Source organism: Octopus bimaculoides, chromosome 3 (genome assembly GCF_001194135.2).
Source record: "Octopus bimaculoides isolate UCB-OBI-ISO-001 chromosome 3, ASM119413v2, whole genome shotgun sequence".
In the NCBI taxonomy this organism is placed as follows: Eukaryota; Metazoa; Mollusca; class Cephalopoda; order Octopoda; family Octopodidae; genus Octopus; species Octopus bimaculoides.
This window is the reverse complement of record NC_068983.1, coordinates 108,133,715-108,146,960: the sequence shown is the minus strand read 5'-3', so window position 1 is coordinate 108,146,960 and position 13,246 is coordinate 108,133,715. Positions and strand designations below refer to the sequence as shown.

At 30.3% G+C, this 13,246-nt stretch overlaps 1 protein-coding gene and 1 long non-coding RNA gene across 10 annotated transcripts in view; one reads left to right on the top strand and one right to left on the bottom strand.

Annotated features, from left to right (window-relative positions):
* The window catches only part of LOC106874729 (uncharacterized), a 379,303-nt gene that overhangs the window by 118,193 nt on the left and 247,864 nt on the right, over positions 1-13,246 (top strand). Inside the window, exon 1 of one of the 9 annotated variants that reach the window (XM_052966441.1) lies at positions 11,241-11,361. The exons of the other annotated variants lie outside the window; for them this stretch is intronic. The gene's annotated coding sequence lies outside the window, so the exon portion shown is untranslated. Of the gene's footprint in view, positions 1-11,240; positions 11,362-13,246 lie in introns of those variants that run through there. 9 annotated transcript variants of the gene reach the window in all.
* Positions 1,640-12,674, bottom strand: LOC128247329 (uncharacterized). Its single transcript, XR_008263712.1, has 2 exons — positions 12,114-12,674; positions 1,640-2,278 (listed from the first exon to the last, which is right to left on the bottom strand). It is a non-coding gene; the product is annotated as an uncharacterized LOC128247329 (long non-coding RNA).

Genomic DNA, 13,246 nt, shown 5'->3' with positions numbered 1-13,246 from the left:
ATATATATACACACACACACACACACACACATATATATATATATATATATATATATATATATATATATATATACTCACACACACACATATATATATATATTCATATATATATATATGTATATAAATAAATAAATGAATCTACAGAATATAATTGTAGTTTTTAGTTGGGGTCTGCCTACCAATCTTTGTTGGTAACTGACAATGTGATTACATTACTTGTTTCTTTTCATGGTCTGGCATTACATGTTTACTACATGGCATTCTAGTATATGTTAGTTAGGCACAGGTATGATTTATGTGAAATATGATGTAATAAAAATTTTAAATGTATTGCACGTTTTATTCTGATCTTTTGTACTTTTATCTATATCCATGTGTATGTGTTTGTCTATACATATATCTGCATATGTATATATATTATGTAATGTACACAGTATACAGTTATGAGCTACCAATAGTTTCATACCTTGGATATGTATTCAAGGCAAGTTTTAAGAACACACCCTGTGTCTCCAAACAATCTATAATGCATGTTGTTAAAACGTGCCTAAACTACATCTCCAACTAATAGTAGGTCATAACTGTATACTATGTACATTAAATATTTGTCTCTCACTGGATGGAGTACTTTTTTTGTTGATCTTACAGTAACAGAAAAGTAAATTTTGTATATGTATATATATATATATATATATATATATATATAGGTGTGTATATATGATTCTTTTAGGAAGAATGATTCTTAAAGCACACATAGCTATAGATAATAGCATGTAAATTTTGAGTTGAAATACCATTTTGGATACAGAAAGTCAAAGGCAAGTCTTTATGAATTTTATTACATAAATATACTTAAATACTGTGTACACATAAGCACACACAACTATAAAGCATTGCCATATCTATAGTTATATAATTATGCTCAAATCCATCAGTATAGTGGAACTTTTCTGAAGATCGATTTTGTTGGAATGAAGATATATCTGGAAGGTTTCAGAATTGGTTGGTCTCTAAATCTTGTTTGGCTTTGAAATCAGTAACATTTTCATTTAAGCATAGTTTAATGTTTCTGTATTGCCTTTGTCTTATTAGAATATATGGAGATTATTCCTGTTGATAAAAGATGTATTTAAGAGTAACAAATATCACTTGTGAATAGAATGCTGAATTTAAAATCAACAGAAATGAATGGTTGTGTTATAGTTATAGATAGAAACATATTGAATTAGTTGGAATTAGAAGTTCATTGATTAAAAATAGACAAAAATTTAACTAATAAATCTTGGTGGATACAACATAGGCTGAATGTTGCAAAGGTAACTTCAGCAAAACAGCAGTGTCTGATAAGGGTTATTTTGCTGTGTAATCCAATGAAAGAAATATTAGCCATACATTGTAAATTATTTTCTTAATATCAAGTGTAGCAGGTGTTGTCATATATGTGCACACTGACGTATGAATTCATATGCACACACACACACACACACACACACACACACACACACACACATACACACACACTTTTCTAGAAAGTATTGTGGACAGAGAAACATATGTCTGTATACATAAAATGTTTATTCAATGTAACAGATGTTTGTCTTGAAATATTGCATCAAATAAAACACTGATTAATAAAATAATAGATGTGACAGAAGTTTATTTTAACAGTAATATTCATGATGAAAATAAATGATTTCTGTCTAATAAAAATTTGGTTCTAGCAAAAAGCTTCCATATTTGTCATAATAGATGAAGAGTCAAAATATCATGAATGAAAGTAAAGTGATAGAGTAAAATCAATATAACACAAAGGAAGTAACATTAGATTGACTGAGATAGTATTACGGAAGAACATTTTTTTTTATTTAAAATAAAATTAGTTCATTATATGCTTGAGGTATAAAGTTTTTTTTATTTTTAATAAAAGGATGCACAGATCCATTTTAGATTTTTTTTGTGTAAATAAAATAAAAATAGGTGTAAAATCAAGTGAGTGTTTCCATAATCTTTTAATATAATGACAATACTATGAAAAGTTAAAAAGTCAGAAGGTGTATAATTTGGAATTAAAAATATAATAAAACAAAAGCTAAAGGAAAATGCAAGATGTCACTAATTGACAGCTTGTTATATTTGATGGACAGTAAAAATAATCCTCTAAAACAAAAAGATGAAAACTAGACACAAACAGAAAATAGAAACTACTATTTGAAAGGAAAACAAAACTCCTGGAAAGTTTCAATTTTTGTGCTTCATTAATTTTGTTCATTTTCTTGATCTAAAAAATATAATAATATTACTAAGAAAATATTAAATAATATAGAACAATATAAAACAATTGGAACATATATCTAAAATGATCTATTGATCAATTCACAGCAAGGCTTCTAAGCTTTTTCTGAGGTAATTTTAATGCTAGATATGTAACTCTTTGTTAAATAAAGAAACTCTCTTGATGATTGCAATACTGATTAAGATGTTTTTTGGTTGAAATTATTTACTTCTTTAATTAATTTAACATAAGGACATCCCTTGATTTAAAAATAATTAGAAATATTTCTTTAAAAATAGATCTTCTAGAATCTTGGCCTACTCAAATTAGATTTCAATATATAATCCAATATCATATCGATGTCCATAAAAATGTCAATTACTAACTTAAAGTCTCTTAAATATCATATATAATATATTTGGACATAGAGAACTCCTAAATAAGGAAATATAGAACAGATTGGATTATAAAAAAAAAAATTAGCAAAAATGAAACCGTTTATGTTGTAAATTTTATTTTCAGTTTTTTGTTCTAGGAAATAAGTTAAATTAATAACGATAGATAGATTCCCAAATCATCTGTCTCAGATGTTACATAGTAACTCACTTTTTTTTTTCAGTGATTAGAAAATCTTTTTTTTTTTCACTTTAATTTATAATTTCTTATATTTGTTTTCTTTCCAACCACTGAATATATATTGCAGTCATGTTGGTACTCTACCCTTTAGCATTCAAATTATTCTGTTAAATGTAATGCTTATTTATTCATATTGTTTTGAACTAATTATGCATTATTTCATAGCTTCATGATTTTGATGATATGAGTATTTATTTTTGGAATGATATTGTAGGTAGGTGTGAGAGGCCTGATCTACCTGGCTTGAACATAAAACATGTGGGATATTTGGGCCAAATATGACCAGTTTAAATGCTGAAGGGTTAAAGGATATTTATGTTGTTTTAAAAATCAATATAGTGTTGTTCCATTTTGTTTCTCAATTCTATTTGAAAATTTATAATTGGAAAATTTTCAATCTATGAAATATTTGCAAAATATTCTTTAACTTCAAGTATTTATATTTAGGAGTACATCAAATATGTTACACTGTCATTGAGCATTTGCTAAAATTTTACAAAACATGAATACATACACAGTTATGTTATACCATTTTCCACACACAGTAGCCTATTATATATTTTGCTTTTGGTTTCTTCATTTTTCATAATATTAACATTTAAAACTATACAAATATAAGTACAATTAACTAGAAGAAAACTGAGTTAAGCATAAAAATGTTTATATAAAAATGTATGTATGATAGCTGTCTTAATTATTTTTCATTGTTATATTGAAAGAAGATTGAAAAGATAGATATTTGCATTTTGTATTCACATTCAGCAGACTAGAGTACCCCTTTAAGGACATCTCTGGTACGAGCAATTGCTTCAAATATCTAGTTTTTGGCAAAGGTAATATATTGGAAGAGTTAAGAACATTACAGTAATATTCATAGAAGATGCATGACAATAGGCCAAAGAGGATGAGCAATGGTGAATTTTAAGACAAGCTACCAAAGATTGCAATATAAAAGCAATTTTATTTTATAGGCATTCTTGTATTTTATAGAATGTCAGCTACTGCATAGAATTAAAATACTTCTTGCTTGAGTTTCAGTTTAATTTTGTATTTAAGATTGACAATCTTAGCATCTTTATTCATCTCTTTAACTCTGATCCCAAATGATCAAGTGAAAGCTAAAAGTGCAAAACAAAACTTAAAATTCTAATAAGAAGCTTCCTTGCTGGAACTTTCATGCTGAGTTAAAGGTTTGGCAGTTTGTATCTTCTTAATAGTATTACTGTATCCAATATATAAATGAAGCCAAATCCATCCAGATATAAATTAGTGCTATGGGATAGAAAGGTATCAGCAATTTAAGTAATAACATTTTTTTTTTTAGAGAGGGTTATAGAACTCTCTACCAACAACTTTATGCTTATCTTGAAATTGGCATCAGTCCAGATGTTTTTTTTTTTATTCCTCTCAACTGAAAATTACTATGGTCAGTTTCACTGCTCTAACCAACCTTTTGAGTGACCTACCTCTACTGTTGATGCTATCTACTAACAATTCATGGTACTGCTTCCAGCTGTTACTTCCAAAACATAAAATTTATCTTTACTATGCTAGACATGTCTGCATATTGATAAGATATGGAACACTTGAAGTACTGTTGAGATAAATGGCTGAAGCAAATAATTCCTCCTGAAATAATTTACATAAAATTAGTTGGCTATATCTCTTGAACATATTTTTATGTCGTGAATGAATATTTTTAGCGTTCTTTTTTTTCTTTCTATCAGGCATTCAAGATAGTAATTTCAGTGTGCAGAAAGTTATTCAGTTTCCCTTGTGTTTACAGTCTCAATATTTGACATTTTAAAAGACCAAAAATATACATAGCTGTTATTTCATATCTCTGATTAGTATGTCTCACTTAAAGGACAAAGCTACCAAGAGATCACTTTAGAATAACTTACAAGTTCAACACTAAGTATATGTTATGCTTCTGATCTAAACCTACATTTGTCATGTAGAGTAGTTGATTAATCAAAGGCTCTAGAGTAGCTGTAGTGGACATAGCAAAGTGGTAAGTATGTAACAATGTAACTTCTTTCTTTCTGAGAAGATGACACTGAGTCTAGATGTAGTAAGGCAATTGATATTGCAGTTATTTGTGTGTCTTTTGTTTCGAATTTGTCTCAAAAGTGAGTGTAAGTACCATCTAGGAAGTGTTTTAGAGGACTCCTGGTATGTTCAAGCATTTGTTGGTGATTTCAAATGTTACCTAATTTAGAAATAATTCAGTCATGAATTGTGTAAGGGTTTGAATATGTGTGTGTATATTTACATTTAAAATTGGTACCATATACATCAAGCCTAAAACAACTGTGTTATGCAATACAGTTGTTACTGTTATGATTGAATGAATCATTTACTCTCATTAACACATCTATTGTATGTAGATCTAGTCAGGGATAAAAGCCTAACACTGTTTGTAATAACATGCTTAATAACTAGCTGATATATACAAGTCTTATCTATAACTTTCAGCAAGTAACTATAAGTCTGGATAATTTAGCATGCTCCTAGTCATAAAAAGAAAACTATAACTTGGACATATTTGCTATTGAAGATAAAGTGGCAGCAATGATTGCATTAGGAAATCTAAATCCATATACTGTTGTAAAGTTAAAATTATCACAGAAAAATCAGTACAACTCATTAAAAATCACCACTAAACAATCTAGAAAATTATAATAGCAGAGAATTATTAGAAAACTTAATGAAAAAATTAGAACTACTATCAATATTCTTTAGAAAATCACTCACTCCCTTATTGCCAAGTACTTGCAGTCTTCTTCTAAAGCAGCTCCAATTAAGTAAACCTTGAAGGAATATTCAGCACATTAAACAAGGGCCCTTTGTCGCCAGCAGAGGTAAGAGCTCTCTGAACTTTGCCCAGGCTATTCTTATTCTAGCAGCTACACTTTTAGCGCACCCTCCCCCACTACTAACTTGGTCACCTAGATAGCAGAAGCTATCAACTATGTCTAGTTTTTCTCCCTGGAATGTGGCAGAAGTTGTTTTCTGCCCATTTTCAGTGTTTATTGCTCCTGAACATCTGCCACATACAAAAACTAAGTTCCTAGTTAACCTTCCTTTGATGTTGCTGCACCTCTTATGTGTCCATAGCTTACACTGGGTACATCTTTTAGAGTTTCTACCTACGCCTTTTCTACAGATTGAGCAGGGCCATCTACCTGAAGGGGTTTGTGTTTTGTCTACCTTCCTACTTATTAGGACTTTGGTTTTAGCTAGGTTGACTCTAAGGCCCTTCGATTCTAGTCCTTGCTTCCACACCTGAAACTTCTCTAGTTCTGATAGTGACTCAGCAATTAGCGCAAGGTCATCAGCATAGAGGAGCTCCCAGGGGCATCCTATCTTGAATTCCTGTGTGATTGCCTGGAGGACTATGATAAATAGGAGGGGGCTGGGGACTGAACCTTGGTGGACCCCTACCTCTATCCAGAATTCTTCACTGTACTCATTGCCAACCCTCACCTTACTGACAGCGTCTCTGTACATGGCTTGCACAGCTCTCACTGACCATTCTTCTATCCCTAGTTTCCTCACTGACCACCATATACGGGATCAGGGTCCCTGTCAAAGGCTTTCTCTATGTCAACGAAAGCCAGGTACAGAGGTTTATCTTTGGCTAGGTATTTCTCCTGCAGCTGCCTTACCATAAATATAGCATAAGTGGTGCTTTTCCCTGGCATGAATCCAAACTGCATCTCATCTAAACTGACTCTCTCCCTAATTAGTTGGGCTATGACTCTCTCCGTGACTTTCATTACCTGGTCCAACAACTTGATACCTCTGTAATTATTTGTATCTAAAGCGTCACCTTTACTGTTGTAGCAGTTGACTATGGTGTTGCTACACCAGTCAGTGGGTATGACTCCTTCGTTTATCACCTGGTTGTATAAAACATCAGAAAAATAATATTTTTTTAATAACATGAACTCCATAACATAAGTCTATGGCAAATTAGTGCCATATTATTAGTGCCAAATTAACTATATCAAATAATTTGATTTCTCTGAGCCCATATCTGACCAAATTTGTATCGGCCTTTCATTTGTTTAGGTTCAATATCTAAATAAACTAGGAGAAATGATTCCAGTTTTAGTATAATGCAGGTACTGAATATTCTTTATTAATGGCTTAAACATATGAGAAAGTGTAGCACCCATCACCCTTTCCGAGCTCTCTCAGACTAATGAGAAGAAAGTAGGAAGTTATCCTTTACTGTAGATCTCATTTATCAAGATTAGATGTTGGTAAAAGCTTGCTTTTGTGGAAGATTTTGGATTTTGTTGTAGTATATTGAATTTATTGTCTAATGTGCTGAATGTTCCTTCAAGGTTTACTTGATTGGAGCTGCTTTAGAGGTTATCCTCAGATCAAAACCCTGGCCTAACTGTTTGTTCCAAAGCATATTCCATGAAAGGTGTCCAAGGACCAAATGGTTGTATTAAACTAGGTCATAGATTATGATAAGCAACCACAACATATTGATGCACTGTGTATATATTGCCTCACGTTAACTTTGCAAGACTATATAACCACAGCAATCTACTTCTTGTGTTGGATATGTTCAAGTAAAATACAATGAATTAAAAGTTAAAGCAAATATAATTATAGGTAACTTAATATAAAAGTAACAACAGCAGTTAATTTTCCAAAAAGATATGCGTGTGTGTGTGTGTGTGTGTCTGTGTCTGTGTGTGATGTGATCAATTAGTGTTATATATTCAAATGTTTACTGGACATTTTCTCTTGTAATGTAAATCAGTAAATTAAGCCATGCTCAATCTACCCCTTTTCTCTTCAAAATATTTACCATTGCTAAATTTTAACATTTATTACTTTTAGGGAACTAAAAATTTGAAATTCATGAGTCCATATTTTTCCACTAATATAAATGCAAAACTATTTTGGCTTACTAGAAGCTTTCTAATTTCCTCTGCCAATTTGTAATATGAAGAATATTCTTGCTATTAGTATTATTTTTTTCCTATTTATAAGTATTTAAATCATTTATATTTTAAACATTTATACTTTTCCTTTGAGATTAGTATGATTGCAATCTACTGTTTGTGCAATATCTGTGTGATGAAATGAATGTGTTCAGTAAGCTATGAAGATGGCTGGGAATTAAAGTAGTCACGGAATTGTTCACATGAGAGAAGACTGAAATTGAATGAAGTGATGAAAATTAAAGGAAACTCCTTGTTGATTGTAATATAAGGTAGTTATCACTGAGGTAAGAATGTTAATGGAAAAATAGAAACATATACTTGAGTGTACACTAAACAAACACAGGTGTGGATGAAAAGGAAGATATGCAATTCTGACTGGCAGGAATTGAACTATTCATTTGTAGATTTATATTTGATCCTTGAAATTTTCAGCCTAAGCTAAAATTCCAAGAGTTTGAATAAGAATTTTTAATTTCCAAGTACCTTTGCTAAATTTTGAAGAAGCATTCTTATTAGACCTCGTAATGAAATCAAAATATCTTCATAAATGTTGTAATGCTGTCATTTGTGATCTTTAATGCATGGTATAAGGTACAAAAGTGAAGGTGCATGGCTTAACAGTTAGAGTGTTGGACTCATGATTGTAAAATTGGGATTTTGATTCCTAGACCAAGCAGTGTGTTGTATTCTTGAGTAAAACGCTTCATTTCACATTGCCCCAGTCCACTCAGCTGATAAAAAATGACTAATCTTGCAATGGACTAGTGTCCCATCTAAGGAAGAATATAGAAACCAGGAAACCAGCCCTATACCCCTTACAGAATAATTTGGATTAAGCCCCCCCCCCACCACGTAAGGTTCAAAACACCTCTATATTCTATGCAAGTGACAATTATTTTTAAAACCCTTAGTTCTGATTGAGCAAACATATGATGAAAGATGTTCCTATCTTGTCCTTTCATCTTCATTCCAGATATAATATATCTAAGTTTACATTATTCAATTTGTCCTTCTTTTAGTGAAGGCATGTGGCTTAGTAGTTAGGATATTTGGCTTACAGTCATAAGGGCTGAAGTTCACTTCCCAGTGGTGCATTGTATCCTTGAGCAAGACACTTTATTTCACGCTTCTCCAGTCATTTCAGCTGGCAAAAATTCAAAGAGCCAGCCTTGTCACATTCTGTTTCATGCTGAATCTCTCTGAGAACTATGTTAAGGATATGTGTGTCTGTGGAGTGCTCACCCACTTGCACATTAATTTCATGAGCAGGCTGTTCCATTGATCAGATCAACTGGAACCCTCATCATAACCAATGGAGTGCCAGTTTCTTCTTTCAAAAATGTGTGGTGAGATTTGAAAGAGATTTGGTTATTATTTCTAGCAGGTCAACTTTCCCAGTAGAAGTTCCCTACCAACTTGTTTAGAGATAACTGTTATTCAACCTGAACAAGCAGACATGATTGAAAAAGCATTCTTACATTTTTATAGGTATGTAGGATTATAATGAATGCTTTGTTTATTCAAAATGATAGGGTGTGATTTGAGGTAGATTTGTTTACTATTTTTAGCTGATTGACCGACCATTTTGAAGCTCTCTTTTTGGTGACTACTGAGGAAATTTGGAGGAATGACACACTTAAAAACAACAAATAGTTTTGACTTGACTAATAGTTGTTTGATTAAAATACTGAGTTTCATATAGCTCTTATGATAAAATAATTTGAGGTAGTTTTTTTTTTTTAACATCAAATTGCTAAACAGGTTATTTGCTAAAATTTAAAAGTAAATTTGGAAGAACATTTTCTATTTGAAAGAGACTCTTATTATATATCACAAGCACATGCATATCCTTCCACATACATATCCTTCCACATACATATCCTTCCACATACATATCCTTCCACATACATTAATACAAAAATTGCCATTTGAAACTATGACCACTGTTTGTATTTTCAGAAAAGATATGTCAGACCTGATTGTGTTCCATATTCTTAATACTTCTATTGCTTCTATATGAATATTGATCAAATTGTACATTTTCCCCAGTCTTGATTAAGCTCCAAATACCCAATTAAAATGTTCTCTATTTTGTTGCAAAAATACAGGAATCTAATTCCATCCAAACAACAGGTCTTTTCCTGTGGTCTTCACTTTCTTATAAGTTCTTCCTGTTGACTTTTCATTTATGCATGTTGTTGTTCTATTCTAAATTGACAGCCAGCCAAAATAATGTATAAATATGATATAATAACTGCAACAAATTCTCTGAGAATCCAGGAAGTGTATTGTATTCAGCTTATCTAAATTTATAGCAGAACAGTAAACACCTTAGTGCTTGTAGATTTAAGGAAGATATACTTCTTTGCAGTACATATGTAAGCAAACTTGTGAAACAGTAGCATACAATACATTTTACCTAATATACAACAACCCTAAAGTTATCTAAATTAACTTTGTACTTATTTATTTATTAGAATAAAAAAAATATTCCTGTATTTTATTTGTTTAAATCTTAGTGGTCTTTTAGGTAAATCAGTTTAGTAACAAATTAATGCTTAGGTTTGGTGGTAAGAAGTAGTAGTAAATATATCCTTTTCACACATATATCTATTTTTAATTTCACACCAGCCTTGTGTAAATTTCTGTACATTAAATTTGTTTTATTCTTTTTTTATTTTATTTCAGATAATAAATATGATTACTAAAATTTTCTTAAATGAAGTAGCCAATTTTTGAGGAAAAAAATCAAGAAAGAAAAAAATTTAATTAATTTTAGTGGTGAATATCAATTACTGTATTTCACTGCTGGAAAAAATATCAAGGTTATGATTAGTACATTCATATAAGTAACTTTATTTGCCACATATTCCATAATTTATTTGTTAATCCATTCAAATGAAAGAGTAAGAACTGTTCATTACATTATATATGAAATATATTTTTTTCTTTAAGTAAAGATGTTGGGTGGTTTAGACGAGGTAGAAATATTTTAGAGAAAATTTAATCAAATAGGTTATTGTTCTGATTCCTATAAATTCCTTTGAAAATAACACTGATATAAAAATATATTTTTTTAAGTAGTGGAATAATTTTCACCAATATGTCTAGTTAGTTTGTAATGCAGTAACAAAGTAACTAAGACTGAACTGTTCTGCAGCCAAAATGAAAATTACTTATGACCACATCCACATTTCAGATTGCTGATTCTATTACATTTTTCTTTGGATTAAATGCAAGTATTCCCAACCACATATTATTGGTAATTGTCTACATAATATGAAGTCTGTTGCTTAGTTTTCATAGGTAGCAATGTGTGAGCTGAAATTTCTTGTTACTACTTGTTCTATGTATTGTAGATTACAGCTCATTAATCACAGTTCTTTTCAGAGAGAGAGCGCTCCTTCAACTGAACTACTACATTGCTCTTTGAGTTGCTTCCAACACCTAAATGAAAATGGCACTATTCGAAATTTGTTTGTAAGTCTTCATAATGCTTGTGCTCTATTCCTATTGTTATAGAAAATTATTCAGTTTGAAAAAAAAAAAAAAAAGGATATCTTACTAATGGAAAGCTAAGTTGTCACTTTCTCTTTTCCTTCTTTTCATTTTACTTGGATTATAATCAACTTGCCAGTAGGTCATGTAGCATTTCAATGTGATAATCTTTATCCAAATGAGCCGGTTGTGTGCTTATCATTTATTAACACTTCCCACTCACCTTGTTTTAAATATCTACTACACTTGCTTTTTAAGAAATATGTTGCTTGGCTCTTGCGAGAGAGAAGATAGTTTTGTAAAATATGTGATATTGCTAATGCTATACGCTAGTATCAGCAGTGATATTACAATGTACGGAAGTTATCAAGTGAACGGTAGTATTGATTTCTGTGTTGAAGTGAATTTCCTATTTTTGCCCATTTCTCGTATGTTCTAAAACAAGGCTAGAATGCTAGTTGTGTTCCTTTTGAAGCATGACATTTGATATACAGTCTGCTCTTATCTTCACTTGTGAAGTTAAACTTGTGTGATATAGAATTAAATGCTTTGTTTATGTGTAAGATATACTGAAATTGCACACTTATTTTGTTGCTTAATACTTTTACGACTGAAGTAAAGAATAATGTTTTTCTTCCTCACTCTTACTCAATATTTATATATATTTTAGGTTTGTCTAATAAAACTAAAAATGAGCATTTTTACTGGAAAAATGTTTTAAATAAGATGCTTACCTCAATAAATTACAGCAAGAAAAATCATATTCACCATTTTCTGTTTGGTTTGTTGATTTTTTTTGCTTCTAAAATTCAATTCTTCGGTTTTTATCACCCTTTAACATCTATACAAATAATGAATTTTTCTTTCTCTCACAGAGGAGACTATATAACATTCTACAGCTTCCATGCTGTAACTACTGTAAAGAGAATATGCTTGTGCAAATGTGTATCTGTTGAACATGAATACAGCATACTTACATAAATATATATATATATGTCTGTGTGTGTGTGTTCAACAGATATATAAGTAAAGACATACCTACCTGCCTGTATCTATCTCTCTATATATAAAATATACAATGCTAAATATTTTCCTGTTGGTGCCTGCCGTTTTTTCATTTGTAGTTGGTACCTGCTGTTCTCAGTCTCTGAGAGATGCAGCAATTCCATAATCACTTATGTTTCTATTATTTTATTTTTCAATGCTTTATGCCAATGTAAGAAATCATTACTTTACTTCATAATTCTAATTTAAAATAACTGTTTAGTATTTCATTTTAATTAAATGAGATATATCTTCATATACTGGCTTTTGTTATTTTATTTGGCCTTCAAATAAAAATTCTTCTTCGGTTGACATAAATAACCACTTTTTTATTGTTCATTTTCCATCCTTTTGAGAAATATTTTTCCACTATGGAGGAAAATATGAAAACTCAAATAAAATATTGAATTTGAAATATTGTAAATGTGTGTGTAGTATTATAATACATTATTAACTTTATATCAAATTCCTCAATTTGCCATACATATTTAATAAATATATATATATATTGAGGTTTTAGACTTGGAATATTTAAAATACTACAGATATTAGAAGTATAGTTGATATGTAAATTCATATGTGTATTTAGTGTACCTTGTGTGAGTATTCTACAAACAAATTTTGTTAATTGAAAAATTCCTCTAAATATTTTGGAAGTAAAATTTTATTTGTTCTGTTGTTTAAATTCCTTTAAAAAAATGTTTTAGAAATATTTTGATATATTGTTTTTTACATCAGGTTACCAGAATCTAGAATTTATGACTGCACAGTACGTGTGTATATATATATATATATATATATATATATATATATATATATATAT